The following is a 23,921-nucleotide window of genomic DNA, read 5'->3' as shown; positions in this document are numbered from 1 at the left end:
GGTGTGGGTGCCCCGCCCCCCTGTATCCCGGAGGTTCCAGGGCCGGCTGACTCCTGCTCTCTCCAAAAGGCGATGTCACACGCAGCCTCTCTAGCAGTCCTATTCAAGATTCAGGATTCTGAGGCTTGGAAAGAAGGGGCAGGCCAGTGCGGGAAGGCAAAGAATCTTCCTTATGTACCCTTCTTGGAGCTGATTACATTATGACCAAGGGGGCGGGGGAGAGGCGTTTCCCTTCCACGCACTTACTGTGTGGTCTGCTGGTGCTGTCCCCTGGCGCAGCCTTGAAGAGGAAGCATAAGCGATGTGGGGAGCCTCTTCCGCAGAGCTGAGAACAAGGGTCCGAAGGCTGGGCTCAGTGTCCAGGGCTAGGCTGGTGAGCAATGATAAAGGGTGGAGTAAACTGTACTATGATTTAGGTGGTCTTGTCCCCCTCCTCAGTGGAGCCAAGAGTGGGCAGCTCAGCGCTAGTGTGTGTGTTAAAGGCTGATCTCAACAGGGGGCTAGCCCAAGGGTGAGTGAGCTCAGGCAGAAAGAGCAGTCGCAGAGGAGACAGTTAGGTTTGGGCTGAGGACCAGGGAAAAGAGGGCCTGGTGACTGACAAGGGCCACGCCTTTCCTTGAACCAGCAGGCTCCCTCTCTGTCCTACATATGAAAAGCCCCAGCAAGCAAGGTATGCCAACCCTTGGGTCTGCAGTGCTTTGGTAGGTCACAGCCAGTTGAAACTGCTCTATAATTAGTCAACAGAGTCCAGAGGGACTCCCTGACAAGATTTGACAGCCAGAACGACCCTCCACTTCTAGATGAGCTGCACAATTGAATCTTCTTTCTACCCAGTGACTAACTTAGCTACACACACCTCCCTTATGTGTGTGGTGTCTGTGTGTCTTCGTGTGGATGGGTGGATGCACATGGACATGAACTGCATATGCCCATGGAGGCCAAAGACTGAGTGTCTTCCTCAAGGACTCTACATTGTTATTATTTCGGGACAGGGTCTCTCACTGAACCCCTGGACAAGAGCTCATGCATTTAGTTGGACTGGATGGTTAATGAGCACCAAGGTTCATCCTATTGCCCACCACCACCACCACCACACCCCCAGCCGTGGTTACAGACCTGCACTGTGACACCTGGATTTTATGTGGGTGCCGGAGATTCAAGCTTAGATCCCCATGGATGTGTGCCAGGCACTTAAGTGGCTGAGCTGTCTCCCACACCTTCTGCTCTATTTGAACTGTGACTGTATCTGTGTTCTCTCTTTTCTTTTCTGACACTGGTTCCCTGGTGACTTGACTGTCCTGAGGGACAGTTTTCTGGCCATTCTTCTTTCAGATTTCCCACACCGTGAGACCAGAAGTCTATAGCACTGGTGGGGTCAGCTGCATGGGTGGAGTTAGAGTCCAGGTCTGCAGCTGTGAGGGGCCCCACATCTAACGGGTCTTGGGGGAGAAGTCTGTTTTCCCATGTTTCTTTATGTCTCTGTGGCATGGTTCCTCCTCCCCACCCAACAACCCAGCACAGACTGGGACTCCTGAACCTTGCTTCTGACAGACAGTCCTAACTCTGCCAGCCTTCCTCAGCAATATAGAGTTCCACTTGATAAGATTTTGAATTTTTATTGACAGTTAAGTGAAGAACCAGCCCACCTCCATCTTAGACCTAAAAGCCATCTTATAGTAAAGGCAAACTAGGTTCATTCCCGTATATGATTAAACCTCTGTTTTCTCAAAGATTGGGCCATTCCCTGCCTGTAATCTTAACTACAAGTAGTTCTGTACTGCCTGTTCCAGGAAACAGCAGCCATGTCTTGGTTTCAAAATGCTGTTTATAATGATCTTACAACCCTACCTTTGTTTAAAAAGGTTTTATGATCACCTATGACTACCTGTTGTTATGACTACCTGTTGTTATGACTACCTGTTATTAAAACTACCTTGTTATGCCCACCTTGCAACCATGTCTTTATTTCAGGAAGGACTAACTTGCTATTCTTATATTCTGCTCCTGTAATCCAACCTATTTTGCCCAGCAAATCCTCCATTCAGAAACCCCTACCTCTGAGCTATAAAAGCTTTGTGCTCCTCATATCTAATACTGACCTCTTGAACCCCACCTTAGGGGAGGCAGCCCTTGTATATGAATTTTAAAAAGCATGCTTTAATTAATTTGGCCATGATGATTCAGGTCAGTGGACTTTCTCCTCCCATCTTTGGGTTTAACATAAGTATGTGTTTATTTATTCCTAGGTAACATGCTTTGATATCATTGAAATGTCTTTACTAAATTTGCATTAAGATATCATAAATAAATTGACATTACACATTGAAATATTTCAATAGTATTCTTATACTAACAATATCCCTAGAGGCATCTGCTATCAAAATGCACACAGTCAAAGGGGGAAAAATATAAATAAATTAGCAATAGTAGATTGATACAATGGAATAACTTTTGCTGAGTATTTTTTTTTAAATCTATACATGCAGAGACATAAAGAAACATGGGGAAAAGCTAACACTTGGAATTTCAACTAATGGTGGGAACTTGGTTTTCAATGTTTTCTGTTTTCTCAGGTTCATTATTAAACAGAATAACAATGTCTTCTTTCCACAGTTTTCACAAACTTCAAATTCACAGGCACACGGTCTACACATCATGTGGTGAGGATCCTTCTCTGTCTCTTTTTTTAAACATAATTTTTTATTGATTCTTTAGGAATTTCCCATCATGCACCCCAATCCCACTCATTTCCCAGTCCCTCCATGTCTGCCCTCCACCCTGTAGCCTCTCCCTAAAAAAGAAAATAAAAATAAGTAATAAAAAGTAAAACATTTTGCCCCTTCGCCTTTCCGCCTCTCCATCATAAATTCTTTTTGTCCTACTGGCTTTGGGAGCTACGGTGTGGCACACAGTACACCCTTTTGCCCAAACAACTTCGCTTGCAGATGCTCATTGCAGAGTTGTTTGGTCTGGTTCAAGGGCTCTGGCTTCCAGTACACCATCAATACTGGACCCTCACCAAAACTTCTCCCGGGAAACCTGCTGTTGCCCCAAGTCATGGAGATCCTGCAGCTACGGTTCCACAGGACCAGTCTCTCCATGTGCTCCAGCAGGTCATAGATGAGGTAGATGTTGGGGTGGGCCAATTCAAAGTCCTGGATGTGGGCCTGAGTGGTAGCTGAGCCTGTCATTCTAGGCTTCCACTGGCATCGACTTCTTCAGGCAAGTGTCAGGACAGCTCTTCTGTGCCCAGACCATTGAGGCCAGCTCTCCTGAGCACATGGTGAGGGGTGGGACCAGCTCTCGCATTGAGGTGGTCGGCCAGGGGGTAGTAGCTCTGGGAGAACTACTGGCCATTGGGGCCAGTTCTCCTGGGAGAGGGGGAAGCTTTCCCAATGAGGTGGCTGGTTCTTCTGTGCCCAGGCCACTAGGGCTAGCTTTCCCTGGCCCCCGATGATAACACAGGCCATGGACATCATCCCAGAACCCAGCTGCGGTAGTCCCATGGACCCAGACATGGCTCTGGGCTGCAGCTCAGGCTGGACATCAGCATGGCCTCAGGTGGTAGCATAGGCCATCCATATAAGCCTGGTCCTCACCACTGTTGCGTCTTCAGTTCTGTCTCTCTCCACAGTACAGGAACCACTCCACCTCACCTTCTCTCCTTTTCTCCACCATATACCTGTTCATCACAGTGGCACGTGCCTGCCCCAACCACAGGGCCCTGGGTGGGCCTGTGACTGTCTTTCCCCCTTCTCTGTCTCTTATGAACATATGTGCCACACTGTTTAGGCTTTGACAGTGGTTTGTATTTGCTGTATTTATACACCACTCAAGAATTCCTTTTTAGCCGGGCGGTGGTGGCGCACGCCTTTAATCCCAGCACTCGGGAGGCAGAGCCAGGCGGATCTCTGTGAGTTCGAGGCCAGCCTGGGCTACCAAGTGAGTTCCAGGAAAGGCGCAAAGCTACACAGAGAAACCCTGTCTCGAAAAACCTAAAAAAAAAAAAAAAAAGAGAAAAAAAAAGAATTCCTTTTTAAATTACTTCTTAAATTTTAATTATAATATAATTACATCACTTCTCCCTTCCCTCTTCTCCCCCAACCCCTTCCATATGCCCCTTCCCACTCAAATTAATGATCTCTTTTTCTTTATTATTCTTACACACATAAATATATAAGTACAACCTGCTCAAACTATATATATATGTGTGTGTGTATACATACATATACATACATACATGCATACAAATATACATATATATTTGGGTTTTAGAGACAGAGTTTCTTTGTGTAGCTTTTGGAGCCTGTCCTGGAATTCACTCTGTAGACCAGACTGGCCTCAAATTCACAGAGATCCCCCTGCCTCTGCCTCCTGAGTGCTAGGATTAAAGGCATGAGCTACTACTGCCTGGCTAGACTGTTGATTATTGCTTGTGTATCTATGATTTCAGAGCTGGCCATTTGGTATTGGATAACTGATTAGAAAGCTCATCCCTGGGAAAGATGAAGTCTCCCTCTCTCAGTAGTCACTAGTTTTCTGTAGTTCATCGCTTAGGGGTAGGGCCCTGTGAGATTTTTCCCTCGTGTTAGCATATCAGTTGGTATTTTCATTGTTCTTGCTTAAGCAGCCACACTTAAGTTATCATGGGCATAGCTTTCCTATCATTTCTAGTAGACCATCTTATAGAAGATTTCCTGGCCCTCTTGACTGTTAAAATCTATCTGCTCCCTGCTCTTTGATTTTTCCTGAGCCATGGGCACAAAGATTTGTATTGTAGGTGTATTCCTTGGGGTTAGCACCTCACCATCAGTCAATCTATGCATTTTGGCTAGTTGTAGTTTTCTGTAATGGTCTCTGTTTTCTGCAAAGAGAAGCTTCTTTGATATGAAGTGAGAGCCACACTTATCCATAGGTATAAGGGTACATTTTAAAATGCAATCAGGAATGTTGTGGATCTAGTAAAATGATGGTGGTAGGTTCTCCTTTAAGATCCATGACTTCACTGGTCTTGAGTAGTCGATTATGTTTCCAGTACCAGGCCTGATTCCCCTCCTGTTGAGAGGGCCTTAAGTACAATTAGTCAGCTGCTGGTTTCCCCCAAGATATGAGAGCCACTGCTGCACCTTGAGGGATATCTTGCCATGCTGGTCATAACTGTTGTTGTTGGGAATCACAGTGAGGTAGTATTATTGATTGCTCCCCTCCCTTGGTAGTTTGCACAGGAGGCTTTCAGGTGAGATGTCAAACCTTCTGAGTCCTATGTTGAAGTATGTGGTTGACTTACTGTCAACCTCTGGGAGGGAACCAACGGCAGCAGCAATAGCCGATATTGTTTTATGAGTCTCCCATGTCTGGTTCTGGGTTTTGTTTGATAGTCTATGGTTCTTGTGGGGAGCATTGTCAGCCCAAGTGAGATAACTTCATTTAATACACACACACACATGTGGTGGTAATCTAATTATACTGAAATGTGATTTTGATTGTATGTTAATAAATAAAGTTGTCCGGGGGTCAGAGCTATTAGAGCCATAGCAAAAGTGTGGCGGTGGTGGCACACGCCTTTAATCCCAGAAAGCCAGCCTTTAATCCCAGGGAGTGGTGGTAGAAAGCAAAAAGATATATAAGGCGTGAGGACCAGAAACTAGAAGCATTTGGCTGGTTAAGCTTTCAGGCTTTGGAGCAACACAGTTCAGCTGAGAGCTATTGGGATGAGGACACAGAAGCTTCCAGTCTGAGGAAACAGGACCAGCTGAGGAACTGGTGAGGTGAGATAGCTGTGGCTTGTTCTGTCTCTTTAAATAGACTAACAGACAGGAAAAGGAGCCCTCATTCGGGAAGCTGGGACACCGCAGGCGGAAGGGTGAGATTTTGGCTCTGAGCTCTGACCTCTCGGCTTTCTCTTTTGCATTATTTCTGTGTTTCTTATTTAATAAAACGGTTGGTTACATCTATATCTGGCGCCCAACGTGACAAGAATCCATTGAAAACCGCTTGGCTTGGCGGCGGGTCCGCTTTCCCGCAAGGGCGGCAGACCGGGCGGCCGGCTTCCTAGTTCCAGCTGCCGGCTACCTAGTCCGAGCTGCCGGCTTCCTAGTTCGAGCGGCAGCTTCTGGCCCGGGCCTAGGTCTGTGAGCAACTTGCTTAAAGCCGGTGCTACAAACAACTCAGACCTGCCCTGCCGAACAGGGCCCTGCCTGTAAAGCCAACACAAGTGGTCAAAGTTTAAGGAAGCCAGACCCAAGCCTTGACTCGGCACAAGAGGGAAAACGTGGCTGCATTTAAACTTTAGCCAGCTACGCTTTCTTGTTCTCTCTCTCTCTCTCTCTCGCTCTCTCTCTCTCTCTCTCTCTCTCTCTCTCTCTTTCTCTTTGGATTTACACCTGGGACACTAGGTGGCTGTTTTGAATATCCCCTCGGATTTCTACTGTTCTACGCAGATTTAATTCACTGGGATTTCTACTGTTCTACGCAGATTTGGTAAGTCATAAAGGAAACTATTTAAAAGACCATTTTTTTTCCACATTTAAAAAAAATGGGCTTTATGTGTACATTGGAAGAAAATTGGTTTTTGTTCGAAATATTAGGCAGTCTGACAATGGAACAACTATATAATATTAGTATTGGTGGAATTATACACCTTATCACTATGCTAATCCACATTTTAATATTTAAAAAGATAGTCAATTTAAGTGCCAGGATAACAGCTTTAGAAGATGTTGTTTCAAGTCGGGATCATAAGGTTGTAGAAAGAAAGCCTGTTTTCACACAGTCACCCTTAATTTATCCAATTAACAGTGAAGTTGTTTCAAATTGGGATCATAAGGTTGTAGAAAGAAAGCCTGTTTTCACACAGTCACCCTTAATTTATCCTGTAACTGTACAGCAGGTGCCTAATCAAATGATGGCTACACAAAATAATTGGGCTCCAATTGAAATGTTGGATTTAAAAAGGTTTAAGGAGGCAATAGTATCTTATGGCATGCATTCCCCATACGTAAAGCAAATGTTAAACACTTGGTCAACATATAATAGGATAATACCACAGGACTGGCGGGACCTTGCACAAGGTGTTCTGGAACCCAGCCAGAGACTTCAATTTCTGACTTGGTTTAAGGAGGAGGCTAAAAATATAGAAAAACAATGGAGGGATAAAGGAATACAAGTTTGCCAGAATCAGCTTATGGGAGAAGGTCAATATGCTTCAGCACAAACACAATGTTTATATGATGTCCAAACCCTAATTTTATGTCGAACAGCAGCCTTGAATGCATGGGACAGAGTTGAGGAACCAGGAAAAAAATCTGAGTCATTTACAAAGGTGAGGCAAGGCCCAAAAGAGTCTTTTACAGATTTTTTACAAAGACTGGCTTCAGCAGTAAAGAGAATGGTCTCGGATTCAGAAGCTGGTAAGGCAATAATTGAATCTTTGGCCTTTGAGAATGCGAATGCAGCATGCAAAAGAATAATCAGGCCATTAAGGGCAAGATCTGCACCTATGGAAGATTGGATTAGAGAAACAATTAATGTTGAGGTTGATGAGCATGATGATACATGGGTAGGAGAAGTAATTTCAAAAGGTTTGAGGAATGTTAGATGTTTTGGGTGTGGAAAGCAAGGACATTTTAAAAGGGACTGTAAACAGGTCATACTTAGAAGCAATGTTTATTCAAGGAACAAGGGCAACAGAATGCCCCTTCCTTCTGGAGTATGCAGAAGGTGTGGTAAGGGAAAACACTGGACCAACGAATGTAGATCAACAAAGGACAGACAGGGTAATCCTTTGCCTCAGTCTTCGGGAAACTCCCAGAGGGGCCTCGCGCAGGCCCCCAGTGCAAATCCAGTTCAAACCTTTCCTGCAGCTATAGAGGAAATGCCTGCTCTGGAGAGCGATTAAATAACCAAATGCCTATTGGAATAAATCATGGCGGTCAGGTTGATGAAACAGAGAGAATAGAAAATTCAGGAGAAAACATAAAGAAAATTTTTTGGCAAACTTCTATTAATGAACAAAGACCAAAATTAATGATAAAAATAAATGGTGTTTTGTTGTCTGGTCTGGTAGACACAGGTGCGGACGTTACCATAATTGCACCAGAATTTTGGCATCCAACTTGGCCTCTTCAGGAGGTAAACGTTCAACTGTTAGGAATTGGGACATTATCTCAGGTGAAACAGAGTGCAAGATGGCTCGAATGTATAGGTCCAGAAGGACAGAGAGGAAAATTAAAACCATATGTGGCTAACATAACTATGAACCTGTGGGGTCGAGACTTGTTGCAACAATGGGATACTCAGATTAACATCCCTCCAATCTCAGAAACAAATCATAACCTAACACATGTTACTGAGAGAAATATTAGAAGATATTATTCTAATGAGTGGTCACCAGCCATCCATATTATACAAGAACAGGGCACAGTAACTGATGATCTTCCAAAGACACCAATAGCTCTACCTTTAAAATGGTTAACAGACAAGCCTGTATGGGTCCAACAATGGCCTTTAACAACAAAGAAACTCCAGGCTTTAGAAGAGCTAGTAGAAGAACAGTTAATGCTCAGCATATTGAAAAATCAAGTAGCCCCTGGAATTCTCCTGTCTTTGTTGTTAAAAAGAAATCTGGCAAATGGAGAATGGTAACAGACCTTAGAGTGATTAACAAAGTAATTCAGCCAATGGGCTCTCTACAATCAGGGATGCCGTTGCCTACTCTGTTACCAAAAGGATGGCCTCTCATAGTTATTGATTTAAAAGACTGTTTCTTTTCAATACCCTTACAAGAAAAAGACAGAGAAAGATTTGCTTTTACAGTGCCTACTTATAATAATTCTCAACCGGTTAAAAGATTTCAATGGAGGGTCCTCCCACAGGGAATGTTGAATAGCCCAACTCTGTGCCAATACTTTGTACAACAGCCATTGGAAGTGATACGTAAAAAATTTCCTAAATCTATAATTTATCATTATATGGACGATATTTTACTAGCTAACTCAAATACAGATACTTTAGAAATAATATTTGAAGAAGTAAAGAAAATTTTGCCTTGCTGGGGATTACAAATTGCTCCTGAAAAGATACAAAGAGGAGATTCTATTAATTATTTAGGATATAAAATAGAGCTACAAAAAATTAGACCCCAAAAGGTGCAAATTCGGAGAGATAGACTACAGACTCTTAATGACTTTCAAAGATTATTTGGAGATATTTCTCATCTACGAACTATTGTTGGGGTAAAAAATGATGAACTGACTAATTTGTTTAAAACTTTAGAAGGTGACAAGGACTTAAATAGTCCAAGAAAATTATCACCTGAAGCTGAGAAAGAATTAGCCTTGGTAGAAAAGAAAGTACATGAAGGACACGTGGATCGTATTGATCCAAAGCTGGATTGCATTTTGGTTATTTTACCTTCTAGGCGTTCTCCTACTGGAATATTAATGCAGAGGGAAGATATTATATTGGAATGGATATTTTTACCAAATAAACCAAATAAAAAATTAAAAACTTATGTGGAAAAAAATCTCTGACTTGATTTACAAAGGAAAACTGAGACTTCGTCAATTAGCAGGCATAGACCCAGCAGAAATTGTCGTACCATTAACTAAGGAGGACATTGAAAAATTATGGACAGAAAGTGAACCTTGGCAAAGAGCTTGCAGTAATTTTTTGGGAGAAATTAACAGCAAATATCCCAAAAGCAATAGAATTGATCTTATAAAGAGAGCTGATTGGATTTTGCCTCGAATTGTACGGCAAAAACCCATATCTGGAGTTCGTACATTTTATACAGATGCCAACAAAGAAGGAAAGGCAGGATACAAATCAGAAAATTTAAGTAAAGTGGTTCAAAGTCCGTATAATTCAGTTCAAAAATCAGAATTGTATGCTATTCTGTTGGTATTAATGGATTTTTCAGAACCTCTCAACATAGTAACTGACTCTCAGTATGCTGAAAGAGTGGTGTTACATATTGAGACTGCAGAATTTATCCCTGATACTTCAGAATTAACTTCATTATTTATTCAATTACAAGATACAATCAGGAAAAGGAATCATCCTTTATATATAACTCACATTCGATCCCATACTGGTCTGCCAGGCCCTCTAGCACAAGGCAATGATGAGATTGATAAATTATTGATAGGAAATGTGCTGGAGGCCTCAGAATTTCATAAAAAACATCACGTTACTATTAAAGGTTTAAAAAAGGATTTTTCCATAACCTGGCAACAAGCCAAAGAAATAGTAAAGAAATGTCCTACTTGTTCCTTCTACAATCAGACACCATTACCAGCAGGATGTAACCCAAAGGGTACTCAGAGAAATGAAATCTGGCAGATGGACGTGTTTCACTTTGCAGAATTTGGAAAATTGAAATATGTACACCACACTATCGATACTTATTCAGGATTTCAATGGGCAACTGCTTTGAGTTCTGAAAAAGCTGATTCTGTAATCACTCATTTGCTAGAAGTTATGGCCATCATGGGTATACCTGCACAAATCAAAACTGACAATGCTCCATCATATGTCTCTGTTAAAATGAAACAGTTTTTTGCTTATTACAATATAAAGCATATTACAGGCATACCACATAATCCTACAGGTCAAGCAGTTATAGAAAGATCAAACAGAACTCTAAAGGATATGCTAAATAAACAGAAATGGGTAACAAAAACCCCCAGAAATAGACTGCATAATGCTCTTCTAACTTTGAATTTTCTGAATGCCAATGAGAAAGGAACAACAGCTGCAGAGAGACATTGGATAATAGAAAAAACTACAGAATTAAATCAGCCTATATACTTTAAGGATGTGCTGACCTCAGAATGGAAACCAGGGTATGTATTACATTGGGGACGAGGTTTTGCTTTTGTTTCTACAGGAGAAGATAAGCTGTGGGTACCATCAAAATTGATAAAGGTTCGATTTGAACAAGAGAGACCTCTTAATTAGAGGAGGTGATAGTTCATCAACCAGCATGAACATCCAATTTAAACTAACTGGTATCAATAACACATGCCTTTTCATTTAATCAAATAATAACTTGTCAAAAGGAAACATCCCCAAAATTAGTCTTGGGGAAAGGTTTTTTGTTTTTGTCTTTTAGGAGAATGAAGGTTAAGGAATCTGAAGAACACTGGACAAATGAGACAACTGAAGAAAAGGGACAAATCATCTATCCCAAGAAACAGAATGAAACGGTGTATGGGTATATATTATCTAAAAAATTTTTATGTCTTCCTAAATGTTTGTTTCTGCTTTTCTGTAAAGATTTAACACTATTGGTTTTCTAATAGTCCCAGTTCAATTAAAATTTAAAGCTGACTTTGGAGTTGGAGAATGGCTCTCTCCTTCTTTAAAATCAAGCATGTTGTTAAAAGGAAAATGCAAACTCCCTGTATCATGCCAGAATAAGAGCCATCTTCTGCTATGGTACAGGACAAAAGCAAAATTAATTAAGGGACTATTCTATTACTAATCTCAACTCTTTGATTCTATTCTGATTCTTTAAACTTTTCTTAAAGTATGAATTTTATATCAAAATTTACAAGATTAGCATATAAAGATATATAGATATATATACATTTTAAACTTTGTTAAGATATGAATGGTCATATAGAGTACTAACTAATTCTAGAAAAAAGGCTAGCTGCATATATATGTTTTTGTGTTCGAGTCTCTTATCAGTTTTCTGCAGGAAATCATGGCCAGGCCTAACATCAACTGAAGTCTCCAGAAAGAAGATGGGTCCCCACAACAACAACAATTCCACGTGGACAATAATGATATCATTAAGCTGACAAACATCATCCACAGATCAGCTTTGAACTACAAGGTGCTCAGAGCATTCTTTCATGATAAAGAAAACTTCGCCCATACCCAGCAGGAAGCAATTTTAAGACTACATCGCCCACATTCCCAAAGAGGTGGTGTGGGGTGGGTGGTTTTTTGGTCTTTTTAATGGGTTTTGGGTCTGGGATAATTTTCAGTATTTAGGGGGGCTGGTTACAAGTTATTGTCAAGGGTTAAGAAAAAGGCTAAGCAAAGGAGATTAGATTTAAGGTTCTTGTTAAAAAAAAAGAGAGAGAAAGAAAGAAAGAAAGAAAAGAAAAAGACAATCACTAATACTTTACATTGGATTGAATTGTTTTATATTGTATACAAATTTGAAACTGATATTGTTAGAAAATGCTATATGTATATTTCTAATTGTATTTATACCATTCATTTAACAATGTAATACAAATTTCTGATCCTTGAATGTTATTATTACCAACTACTAGGATATAAAGAAATGAAAGTTAGTAGTTAGACATTTCAATAGAACTTGTAGTCATATTAGATATGTTTTAAAAATTGAGCAGAGATGTTTTAGACAGGTCATCTTCAAACCCTTCAGAGATCTACAGAATATGGCATTTAAAATGTTTTAATAACTTAGAAAATTTTTCTTTTTGAGACATGTCAGCTCCTGGCAGTACTAATCTATTTCAGAGAAAATATGGGCATTGAAGAAACTGCATATGGAGTCAACTTTCATTCTGGCAAAAGTTAGCCACTGGACAACAAAGTATCCTCGAATCAACAGGACAAAATGGACAGACAGAACACGAAACAATGGACTACTGATTCTTACCAAAACAAGTGTGGTTATGGCTTTATCAAAAGGCATCTTCTGAGGCCAGGACAATATGGCCCCATCCCTGAAGTGGCCTTTGCATCCGGAAAAGGTACGGTGCCCTTTTCTTCGAAGGCAGCTTAACAGGCAGAGGGCCGATGGATTCTGTTGTACAATGGAACAGCAGCTGAAAGCTCATGCCTCTCAAAAGTAGACTGGCATTTAATAGAGGGATGTGGAGAAGAAGAGGATGCTGAGATGAAGCCATATATACACAGCCAAGAAGAATGGACAGCTGAATTAAAAAACTGTCAACAATTTCCAGAAATTAAAATCCTGAATCATGACAGGACACTAGTGGAATTCAGGTGTTTCTGGTACATGGACTGCTCTCACCCAATGTGAGATTGAACTGTTGACCTTGTGTACATCCTACTTCACAAATGAGTCTGTCAGATACACTAAGCCTATAGGCTGAAGATGATGCCCCAACACTTCGGAGAAACCTCAGGTGACTGCCCAGGCAGCTGGCTGTTTCTGTCAACTTACAAATTTTTTGGAAGTTGCTTGCATGCACTTCCTGTTTTTTATTTTTGTTAGCTAATATTATTTCCTTCTTGGGTCTCTGAGGGAGTTGAAGATTAGTTAGTTATGGTTGAAGATTAGTTACTTATAGTTGAAAAATTAATTAGGATAGAAAGTGCATTAGATACATCTTGGAATTACCAAAATAGGATAGATAATGGAATTATTTTCTCTGATTTGTCAAATACCTGTTTAGGTATTTATTATTTGTATATATTGTATATAGTTATTGTACTTTTGTATATAGTTTTTCTTTTGTTAGTCATAACCTTTTGCTTTTTTTTATTAAAATAGAAAAGGGGAAATGTGGTGGTAATCTAATTATACTGAAATGTGATTTTGATTGTATGTTAATAAATAAAGTTGTCCGGGGGTCAGAGCTATTAGAGCCATAGCAAAAGTGTGGCGGTGGTGGCACACGCCTTTAATCCCAGAAAGCCAGCCTTTAATCCCAGGGAGTGGTGGTAGAAAGCAAAAAGATATATAAGGCGTGAGGACCAGAAACTAGAAGCATTTGGCTGGTTAAGCTTTCAGGCTTTGGAGCAACACAGTTCAGCTGAGAGCTATTGGGATGAGGACACAGAAGCTTCCAGTCTGAGGAAACAGGACCAGCTGAGGAACTGGTGAGGTGAGATAGCTGTGGCTTGTTCTGTCTCTTTAAATAGACTAACAGACAGGAAAAGGGGCCCTCATTCGGGAAGCTGGGACACCGCAGGCGGAAGGGTGAGATTTTGGCTCTGAGCTCTGACCTCTCGGCTTTCTCTTTTGCATTATTTCTGTGTTTCTTATTTAATAAAACGGTTGGTTACATCTATACACACACACACACACACACACACACACACACACTTGTGTAATTTAATTGGCTAGTTTTGCTAAACATCTTGCTCTGGAGATTTCCCTCACTTCACCCTCTATGCTGGAATTACAGTTAACAACCCCAGCACTAACATGGGTTCTTTATATATTTTAGACTTTAATATTCAAACATTACAATCAAGTGGATTGTGTCTTTCAAGGAACAGAAGTTGATTTTAGTGAATCTCAAGTTATCTCTTTTATTATTTGTTACCTTCCTTCTGGTGTTACATCAGAGAAACCATTGCAATCCAACCCCATGAACATTTCCTCCCATTTTCTTTTAAGAGTTTTTATGGTGCCATTTCTTAGTTTTAGGGCATTTGTGCATTCTGAGTTGATTTCTGTATTGTGTATGACAAACAGACTGGTTCTTGCTTTCATGAGGAAATCGAGTTTTCCTATCACCATGTTTCAACAGAACGTGCTGTCCTTTCCCTATTGAGTGGACATGCCCTCCTGGTGAAAAATCATTTGACTATATATAGAAGGGTTTATTTCTGGGCTGCTTATTCTATTTTATTGGTCTGTGTATCTGTCATTTTGCAGATACTATATTGGGTTGATTACTGTATCTTTGCCCCAGTCTACTTTGGCAAGCATGCAAATATTTTTATTTTAAAACTTCATGTCTTGGCTCTAAGGCTTAGCTATATTTTTTATCAGCTTTGTTGGCTTTCTTATTTTTAGCACCCTGATTAATAATCATACCATTGTAACACTGAGAATAAAACTCAGAGGTAGAATACTTACCTAGGAAATTGGGTTATATCAGGGTTAGTTACAGGAGTATAGGAGAAGGCTTACTTAACAGGAGTAGAAATGACTCAAAGACAGATGCATCACCCAAATCCCACCCCAGCATGAAACAACTCATGAAACCTGGAAACATGGCACACACTGCAAAGCTTTCAGACAGCTCAATGGGTTGGAAAGTGTCCTTTCCTGGCAGATTAGCTGGTCTCTGTCTATTCTAGACAGCTTGGCTGGTCTTTGCTTTTTCTAGAGAGCTTGTCTGATGGCCTGTTGCAGGTGGCTTGTCTGATCTGAGTTTCTTTCAGGCAGCTCAGCTAGTCTTAGAGTGTCCTTACTGCTTATATGTGCTTGGGGAGGGAGGAGCCTAGGATCTGATAAGCTTCTGGGACTTCCTGAAGCCTTTTGAATTGTTTACTGCCTTCAGTTCAGGAGCCCCCTTGTGGGATAGAACCTTTCACCTCCCTTCAGAACATCCTTTGTCTTAATGAGTTGCCCTCGAAGGTTGAAGGTATTGTTTGGAAGGAAACAACTACACAATAGTGGGGGAATTGGATGACTTTTTTTTCTAAATTTTCATGAATCGATATGACTATTACAAAATTCTATGTATACAGTTGTATACACACAAATATATACAACATATGTCAGTGTTTAATCTGAACATTTTTATACATAGATTTAACACTGGATTGATGTGTCTAAGTGTATCTCTACCCATTATAATATGTTTCCTATTTTCCACATTTCTTATTCCTGACTCCCCTTTGCTTTCCGTTGAGTTCATATTTTTTCCTACTGCCCATTTTCCCTAACAGACATTGATTCTGTTTGACATTAATGAAATTTTGGCCTTACTTAAACAAAACCCTTCAAATAAAGAGGAGAAAGAACTAAACAATGAGAACTTAAAATCTTTTTTAAAAAGAGGCTGAAGAAGACACTGGATGATAGAAAGACTGCCCGTGTTCATGGACTGGTAGAATTATAATGGACATCCTACCAAAAGCAATTTACACAGATCTGATGGCCTCTCAATCAAACTCTTTATGACATTCTTCACAGAAATAGGGGGGAAAGTCTTAAAACTCATATGGCAGCACAAAAGATATTCAAAACAGTTCTGAACAAAAGGAACAACGCTGGAGGGATTACTATACCGGATCTCAAGTTATAATGCAAAGCCAGAGGAATGAAAACAGCATGGTGCTGGCATGAAAACAGACATATAGATCAATGAAACAGAATAGACAATCCAGTCTTGTGTGTACACAATCAAAGCCACCTATTACATCACAAAGAAAATGCATGCTGGAAGAAAGACAGCATCTTCAAAAGTGATTGGAAAACTAGATGTCCACAAGCTGAAGGATGAAATTAGACCCTTATCTCTCATTCTGCACAGAAGAAGTCAACTCCAAATGGATCAAAGGCATCAATGTGAAACCTACAATTCTGAAATTTCTAGGAAAAAAAGTATTGGGAGTGCTATACAGGATACAGAGACAGGAAAGAGCTTTCTGAAAAGGACTCCACTCAGTCAGTTATGTACAACAAAGCAAACACTCAAAGAGGAAGACCACAGAGTGGGAGAGAATCTTAGCCAACCACTTCTAAATTCTTGTTCTTGTACCCAAGTGCAGATCTCACCCCTCATCAAGGAAGCTTCTTTTTACAACAGACAGATATCATTACAGAGAACCAGAATTGGCTAAAGTACAGAGACTAAGGGACTATGGAGTACCCATCCCCAAATGGGACATCTATAATATGACCCCTACACTCAAGGTTCAGGAAATACCATGAAAGATTCTAAAGAACCAAAAGGCCAGGACAACTGCTGTGAGTTAGGGTCTTCTGGACATGACAAGGATGTTACACCCATCAACTCTCAAAAATATGGCTGACTGTACAAGACCTGCATAAAATCATACCAGTCTTTATCCCAGCATGGAAGGGGAAAGGCTCACAAGGCCCCACTCCAAGTTGGAGAGATGCAGGTATTCAATAGTTACTGAAGGAGAAAGAATCTGTTTTCTTTGGGGATGAGCCCCCTGGTAGGTTGCCCATGCACAGTGGTCATCCTTATGCCCATGTACATATAGGCAACATAACTGGACATAGTAGGGTGTGTGTGTGTGTGTGTATGTGATAATTATAGAAGAGAACATGAATTTTAGATGGGTGTATGGGGGAAAATGAGTTGGAGGGGGAAAAACATATTGCAGGACTGGAGAGATGGCTTCTCTTCCAAAGGACCCAGGTTTGATTCCCAGCACCCACATGGCAGCCCACAAATGTCTGTAATTCCACTTCCAGGAGATTCAACACCCTCACACAGACAAATGTGCACATAAAATAAAAAATATATATTGTACTCATGTATGAAATTCTCAAGAAAAACAGAAAAATTAAAATAAAATTTTTGGCTTTAGAACATTTTATTTGCATTGTTCTGTTTAAGGAAATATTCCAGTTTTGTAAAACAGTATAACTTTTAGGATGCATAAAAACTGGAATTACCCTCCTCTTTTGTCCTAGTTAGGTTTCTTTTGCTGTGATAAATCCCATGACCCAAAACAACTTGGGAAGGAAAAGGCTTATTTCAATTTATAGATGTAGTCCATCACTGAGGGAAGTCGGGGCAGGAACTCAAGACAGGAACCTGGAGGCAGGAACTGAAGCAGAGGCCATGGATGAATACTGCTTACTGGCTTGTTCTCATGTCTTGCTTACCTTGATTTTTTTATATATTCAAGGACCACCCAAGTGCACATGTGCACACACCCATGTAAACATACAAGTACATCACAAACACATCACCACCACCACACACCAAGAAGAAAAAAAGAAAAAGAGCCGGGAGGTGGTGGCGCACGCCTTTAATCCCAGTACTTGGGAGGCAGAGCCAGATGAATCTCTGTGAGTTCGAGTCCAGCATAATCTACAAAGTGAGATCCAGGACAGGCTCCAAAGCTACACAGAGAAATCCTGTCTCGAAAAATCAAAAAAAAAAAAAGAAAGAAAGAAAAGAAAAGAAAGGAAAGAAAAAAGAAAAGAAAGAGAAAAATTGTAATGAGCTTTCATGGGCATTAACTTCCTGCCATTCCTTTCCTAATTCCTTCAATGCTGTTGCATCTTAGTTACTTTTTTATCACCATGGCAAAACACTATATCAAAGCAACTTATAAAAGAAAGCATTTAATTTGAGACTCACAGTTCCACATGATTAGTCTATGACCATCACAGAGGGGAGTGTAGCAGCAGGCATCATGATGCTGGAGCAGTAACTGAGAGCTTACATCTAATCCACAGGCATGAGGCAGAAAGAAAGAACTAACTCAGAATGGCATGGACTTTTGAAGCCCCAAAACCCCCTCCCCCCACTGTACCATACATCCTCCAACAAGGCCACACCACCTAATCCTTCCCAAACAGTTCCACCAACTAGGGACCAAGTATTCAAATATATGAGCCTATAGAGGCCATTCTTATTCAAACTGCCACGTGTTGCTACCTGTGATTTTTAGTTGCATCTTATTTGCTCTCAAATGTATTTGGTGTAACATCATCATGATCGTGTGTGTGTGTGTGTGTGTGTGTGTGTGTGTGTGTGTGTGTGTATGTGTGTGTGTGTGTCTAGCTCAAGAGGTTCCAGAGGAGAAGAGTATTATCAGCTGGCCTACAGACTGTTCTTGTGATATTCCAACAAAAATATAGCTGCCTTTTGCCCTTGTCCTAAAAAATCTGCCAGAGGCTAAACTGAAGAATCTTGGATTAACGTCATTGGCAAAGGATATTTCAAGACAGCCTGGTATTGACTGTGCCGTGTGGTTATTAGTGTCACTCTTATGAAGATCTACAATGAAGGGGAGCAAGAAGGGCAAAGAGGAATACAAAATGCACAGTTTGAGGAGAAAAAGAGCACCAGGAAATGTAATATTGGAATCTAATCCTATAACTCAAGAAGATAAAAAGTTTAAGAAATTTCTGACTCAAAATGGAATAAAAGGAGTGGTTCCCTCAGAGCAAGATCCCACCCAGCTAAGCTTGCAACTTGTAAAAGGGCAAAGCAGCAAAGGAAGCCATCAATAGTAGGTAGCTTATGCAAATGTAATTCAAGAAGGGGACCAAGTTTCAGCCCTAGCAAGCAGAGAAACCTGGACACTTTGGCCATGTAGTTCAGGATTTAGAGTCAATAAGGACACAGGAAAATGGCTGTAGAATCTTCCTCCATGGTTAAGGAAAGCCACTGAGGCCAGGAGTGTGGCAGAGAAGTCCCTGTATGACATCCTGGAGAGGCCATTGTTTGAAGCTGTGAAGTTGAAGCCTGGATTGCATTGGAGACCCGAAGACATTGAAGAGGGTAGATCCTGATAGGGGAGCTACAGACAGGGTGTGGAAGCAACTCAAGAGAGAGAACTGTGTTATTGTCAGCAAAGCTGTGTTTTCCTCACTATGCCCCCTGTCCTCCCTTTTGGAGTGGTAATTTGCATATTCTGTGCCATTGTGTCTTGGTAGTACATGATCTGCTTTTTTATTTTGTTTTTACATGGAATTACAGTTAAGAGATTGCCTTGAGTTTCAAAAGAGACCTGGACTTTAGACTTTGAACCAGTGTTCAGACTGTGAAAGGCAAAAGACTTTGGAAATTGGACTAAATGCATTTTATGGAAATTCTATGGAAACCAAGGAGTTGAATGTGATGGTTTGTATGATAATGTCCCCAATAAGCTCATATATTTGAATGCTTGGTTGCCAGTTAATGGAACTATTTGAAATCGATTAGGAGGTGTGGCCTTGTTGGAGTAGATTGGAAGAAGTGTGTCATTGGGGGATTGGCTTTGAGGTTCCAAAAGCCCATGCCAGACCCAGTCTCTCTCTGTCTCTGTCTCTCTGTCTCTGCCTGCTACTGACAGATCAGGATGTAAAGCTTTCAGCTACTGCTCCAGCACCATGGCTACCTGCTTCACACCCTGATGATCATGAACTAACCCTCTAAAACTATAGCTAAGACCCTCCTGGGTATGAGGTTTGTGGCCTTCAAATAGTTGTAGAATATTCTCAGGCTTCATCTCTGCAGAAGTTGCCTCCCCTCCTTTTCTATATTTTAATGTATATTCTATGTTTTCCTTTTGAAGTTTCTGTTACAACTCCTCATTCACTCCTTGGTGACCCTTCACCTCTCTCAAAATGCTTAATATATATATATATTTGGGGGGAGGGTGCTGGTGAGGTAATTCAGTGGTTAAGAGCACATGTTGCTCTTGCAAAGGACCCACATTCAGTTCCCAGCACCCACCTGAGGACTAACAATTGTCTCTAACTCCAGCTCAAAGAGATCCAATGCCCTCTTCTGGCCTCTGCGGGCACTACATGCACATAGTACACAAACACACAGGCAAACACCCATGCTCATAAAATAAAATAAATAAGTCTTTTTAAAAAATCTTTTTGAACTGAGTTACATATAATCTTTCGTTTCCTTACTCTTTTTGTGATCTTTTCTATGTTTTTGCTGAAATTTAAACATTAGTTATTGCATGATTCATTTCTAGAAGTTTTGTTTACTTGTCTTTATAGTCAGCAACTTTTTTTAAAAAATAAAATTATCTCTCTTTGTATCACTGGGGCTGGAAACTAGAGCCTTATGTGTGCTAGGAGAGTGTTGTACCACTGGGCTGCAGCCTCAGCCTTGTCTTTTTGGTTATTCATGTTTCTAAGCCTCAAACAAAACCAAAAATTTTTGATGTTAAACTTTTTGCTGTGTGTCTGCTTTGAAGTCTTGGTCTGCTTCTGCTGTCCAGTTTTTTTCCTGGCTTTCCATTGCTTCATAATACTTTGTGGTCAGTTTTGTGAAATAAATAAATAAATAAATAAATAAATAAATAAATAAATAAATAAATAAATAAATAAAGCTCTCCTTTCCATGGAGAGGGCCTGGGCCCCCAGTCAGCAAGCCAAGCCTCTGCCCTGCTCTAACAAAGTAGCAGACGAGGGAACATCTAGGTTGTTCTGCCTTTGAGGTTGTTTGCCACAGCCTGGGTACCTATCAGTCAGCCTAGGATTTTGTCCGCTGCACGCTTACAACCATGCCCCTTCAGGAAGGCAGAGAGCAGTTGGATGCCACCAGCTTAGCCCCAGCTTTTCAGGGTAACTGTCACGTGACTGCTGAACAAAGCCTTTGACTTGTCCACAGGCCGTGCCTACGGGCTGACTCTAACCTGGTACAGCCAAAGAGTGACTGCAGCCTTAGGTCATTCACTGATACCACTCAGCAATCTGACCTGCCCCTGTACCTGGCCCATGCCAGGTACCCAGTTCTTGAATGACCCGCTGCATGCCCACCTCCTGAGCATCAGTGATGAGTGCCCCAGCTTGTATTTCCTGAATGGCAGCTGTCACTAAGAGAAGTTCCAGGGTGGCCAACGCAAAAGGAGAAAAGGGACAGCCAGAAAAAAAAAAAAAAACAGAGCTGGTAAAAGATTCAAGGAGCCACACAAGAGACCCTGCAGGTCTTGGTTGTCATAAGAGTTCCAAGAGCTGTCAAGTTCTCAGGACCAAGGGTCTCTGTGACACTAGCCTCTTTCTAAGGGCAGAGGGTCCCAGTATTGAGGACTGCATAGATTCTATAATGTAACACTAGGAGGCACCACTTGCTGCTGCTGATGATGATGATAATGATGATGATGATGATGATGATGATGATGATGATGATGATGATGATATCTGTCCACCTACTGTGGCCACTCATGGCTGCCAAATTCTGAGAAAACAGAAAACCACTGAGACCAGCATTAAAGATCTTACCTTCTTCTCTTCTAACCAGGTAGAGCAATAGAATCTTCAGCCAGGTGAATGGTGCCAATGGGAAACATTAATCTATTGCTAGCTAGTCACAAGCATAGGCAAACCAACATGGGTGGTCTTGAGGACATAGACCCCCAGCCTGTGGATCTAATTTTGCTACCAGTTAGGATATGAGAACAGAATTACGTTAGAGAACGCCCTGCCGGTGTGTGAGGAAAACGCTCACACCTGTGTTAGAACATGGTCTCACAGTACAGTGGAAAACGTAGAGCTTGTTCTTTTCTCTCCAGGCTGCAAACAGAACAACTGTTCCAGCTGAGGGGGGATGCACTGTTGCCAAGGTGACACAGAGACACGTGACAGGAATCAAGACCAGAAGATCAATACAGTAGGAACAACCTAACTGCAGCTTCAAGGATGTTTAACCTTGAGAGAGAGCGTTCTGAACATAAGGAGACACAGCTACCAGGATCCATGTGCAGTGAGCCGCTGACATAAGCCCTTGCCTACCCAGTATCACTGCCATGCAGGGTTCCACTTGGAAGCATGCTCTCACCGGAGTCTGAACTGACTTGTGTGGATTTTCTATGGGCTGGAAACATCTCTGCTACTATTTCACTTTTGTTTAAATTTTATATAAATATGGCCTTGAGGTCAGAGACAGGTGGCTTTTACCTTTGTCAGATAGCCTATGTGGACTTGTGTGTGCCTATTTTGCCTACTTGTGGGTCTGCCTGGGCTGCCTCAGTGGTTGAGGAGGATACTACTCACTGGACATTTACAGTGTCTTTTCTTGCTGAGGCTCTGTTCACTGCCGCATCGGGACCAGGCTTGAGGGTCAGAGATTGGGAAGCTGGTGATGGCTAGATGGCTGAGTCCATTCCAGCAGTATCCATTCACTCAGCTGCTCCTTTGGACAGCTTTCAGCCAGGGCTGTCGGGTCAGCAAGGATGATCTAGAGAAGGGCTCTTGGTCTTTTGCCATAAATGCAATGTCACTTAGGCTTGTCACCTAATCAGGGGACAGGAACGAGACAAGGAAGGAAATCTGCACACCTGGATGCAGGCACACACAGCCAGGGTGAAGTGAGGAGACAATGCATCCGCTCCTGTGTGCCATTGACTTAGTTATTTTATTTATTATTATTTTATTGCCGTGAAGAGACACCACGACCACGGCAAATGTTTAAAGGAAATCATTAGCCAGGGTGGCTCTACTACAATTCAGAGGTGCAGTCCATTATTATGGTGGGACAAAGTGGCAGTCAGGCAGATGTGGTGCTGGGGAAGAGCTGAGAGTTACCTACACCTGGCAGGTAACAGGAAATGAGCTGAGGGTCACACTGAGCAAAGATTGAGCAAAGAGACCTCAAAGCCCACCCCCACAGTGACACACTTCCCCCAACAAGGCCACACCTACTCCAGCAAGGCCACACCTCCCCATAGTGCCACTCCCTGTGAACTTATGGGGGTCACTTACATTCAAACTCCACGGTCAAGTACTTTATCCATGTCGTCTCATCCTGAGGAACCCTAATGAAGATGAGGAAATTTAAGGTACATTTGTGGCTGATTAAGTTTCTCCCGGCCACCCAGGAAATCAGTGGCCTAGCGTGGATGGGTCTCACCCCAAATCTTGTGTTGATTTTTTTGTCTTCACTGCATTGTCTTCTTGCTTCTGCCTCTAGTAGGGTTTGGAACCATTAATAATAAAAATAATAATAATAATACATTAGCATAACAGCATAATATATTAATAATATCTATACTCCCATCACCATCTCAGTGAACACATCTTCATCATTATTACCCTATGTCATAATCATCATCATCTTCCCTATCCCATCTCCATCATCAACATCTTCTTCCTCCTCACCACATCAGCAGCAGTTACTGCAATTAACACCATCACTGCAATCACTATCAACATCACATTGTCAGTTTGCTGCTCCCTTTTTTTCTTAAATCTTGATAAGATTTAAGCAAATCCTGATAAGCCTAAAATTTTCTTCACTTATTTCAATAGTTTAAAAATCAAGCCAAACACAGTATTCTTTTAAACACCTGAAGCTTCAACCCAAAAGCACAGCAGCAAAAACCTCACAGGATGCCGACGCCCATTCACAGGACTGAGGGAATCCTTCGGGTGGGGGTCTGTGCTCCTCCCAGATACCATACCTGTGGTCACTCCTGGTGTCAAAGGCTTATAGTACACAATCCAGGGAGGTTGTCGTCAATGTCCTTTTCCCGAGTTCAGAAGTTCCTTCCATCAGAATGGAAAAAAAAAAAGC

This window comes from Peromyscus maniculatus, chromosome 21, assembly GCF_049852395.1.
Source record: "Peromyscus maniculatus bairdii isolate BWxNUB_F1_BW_parent chromosome 21, HU_Pman_BW_mat_3.1, whole genome shotgun sequence".
In the NCBI taxonomy this organism is placed as follows: Eukaryota; Metazoa; Chordata; class Mammalia; order Rodentia; family Cricetidae; genus Peromyscus; species Peromyscus maniculatus.
The sequence above is the reverse complement of the archived record's forward strand: the minus strand, read 5'-3'. Positions refer to the sequence as shown.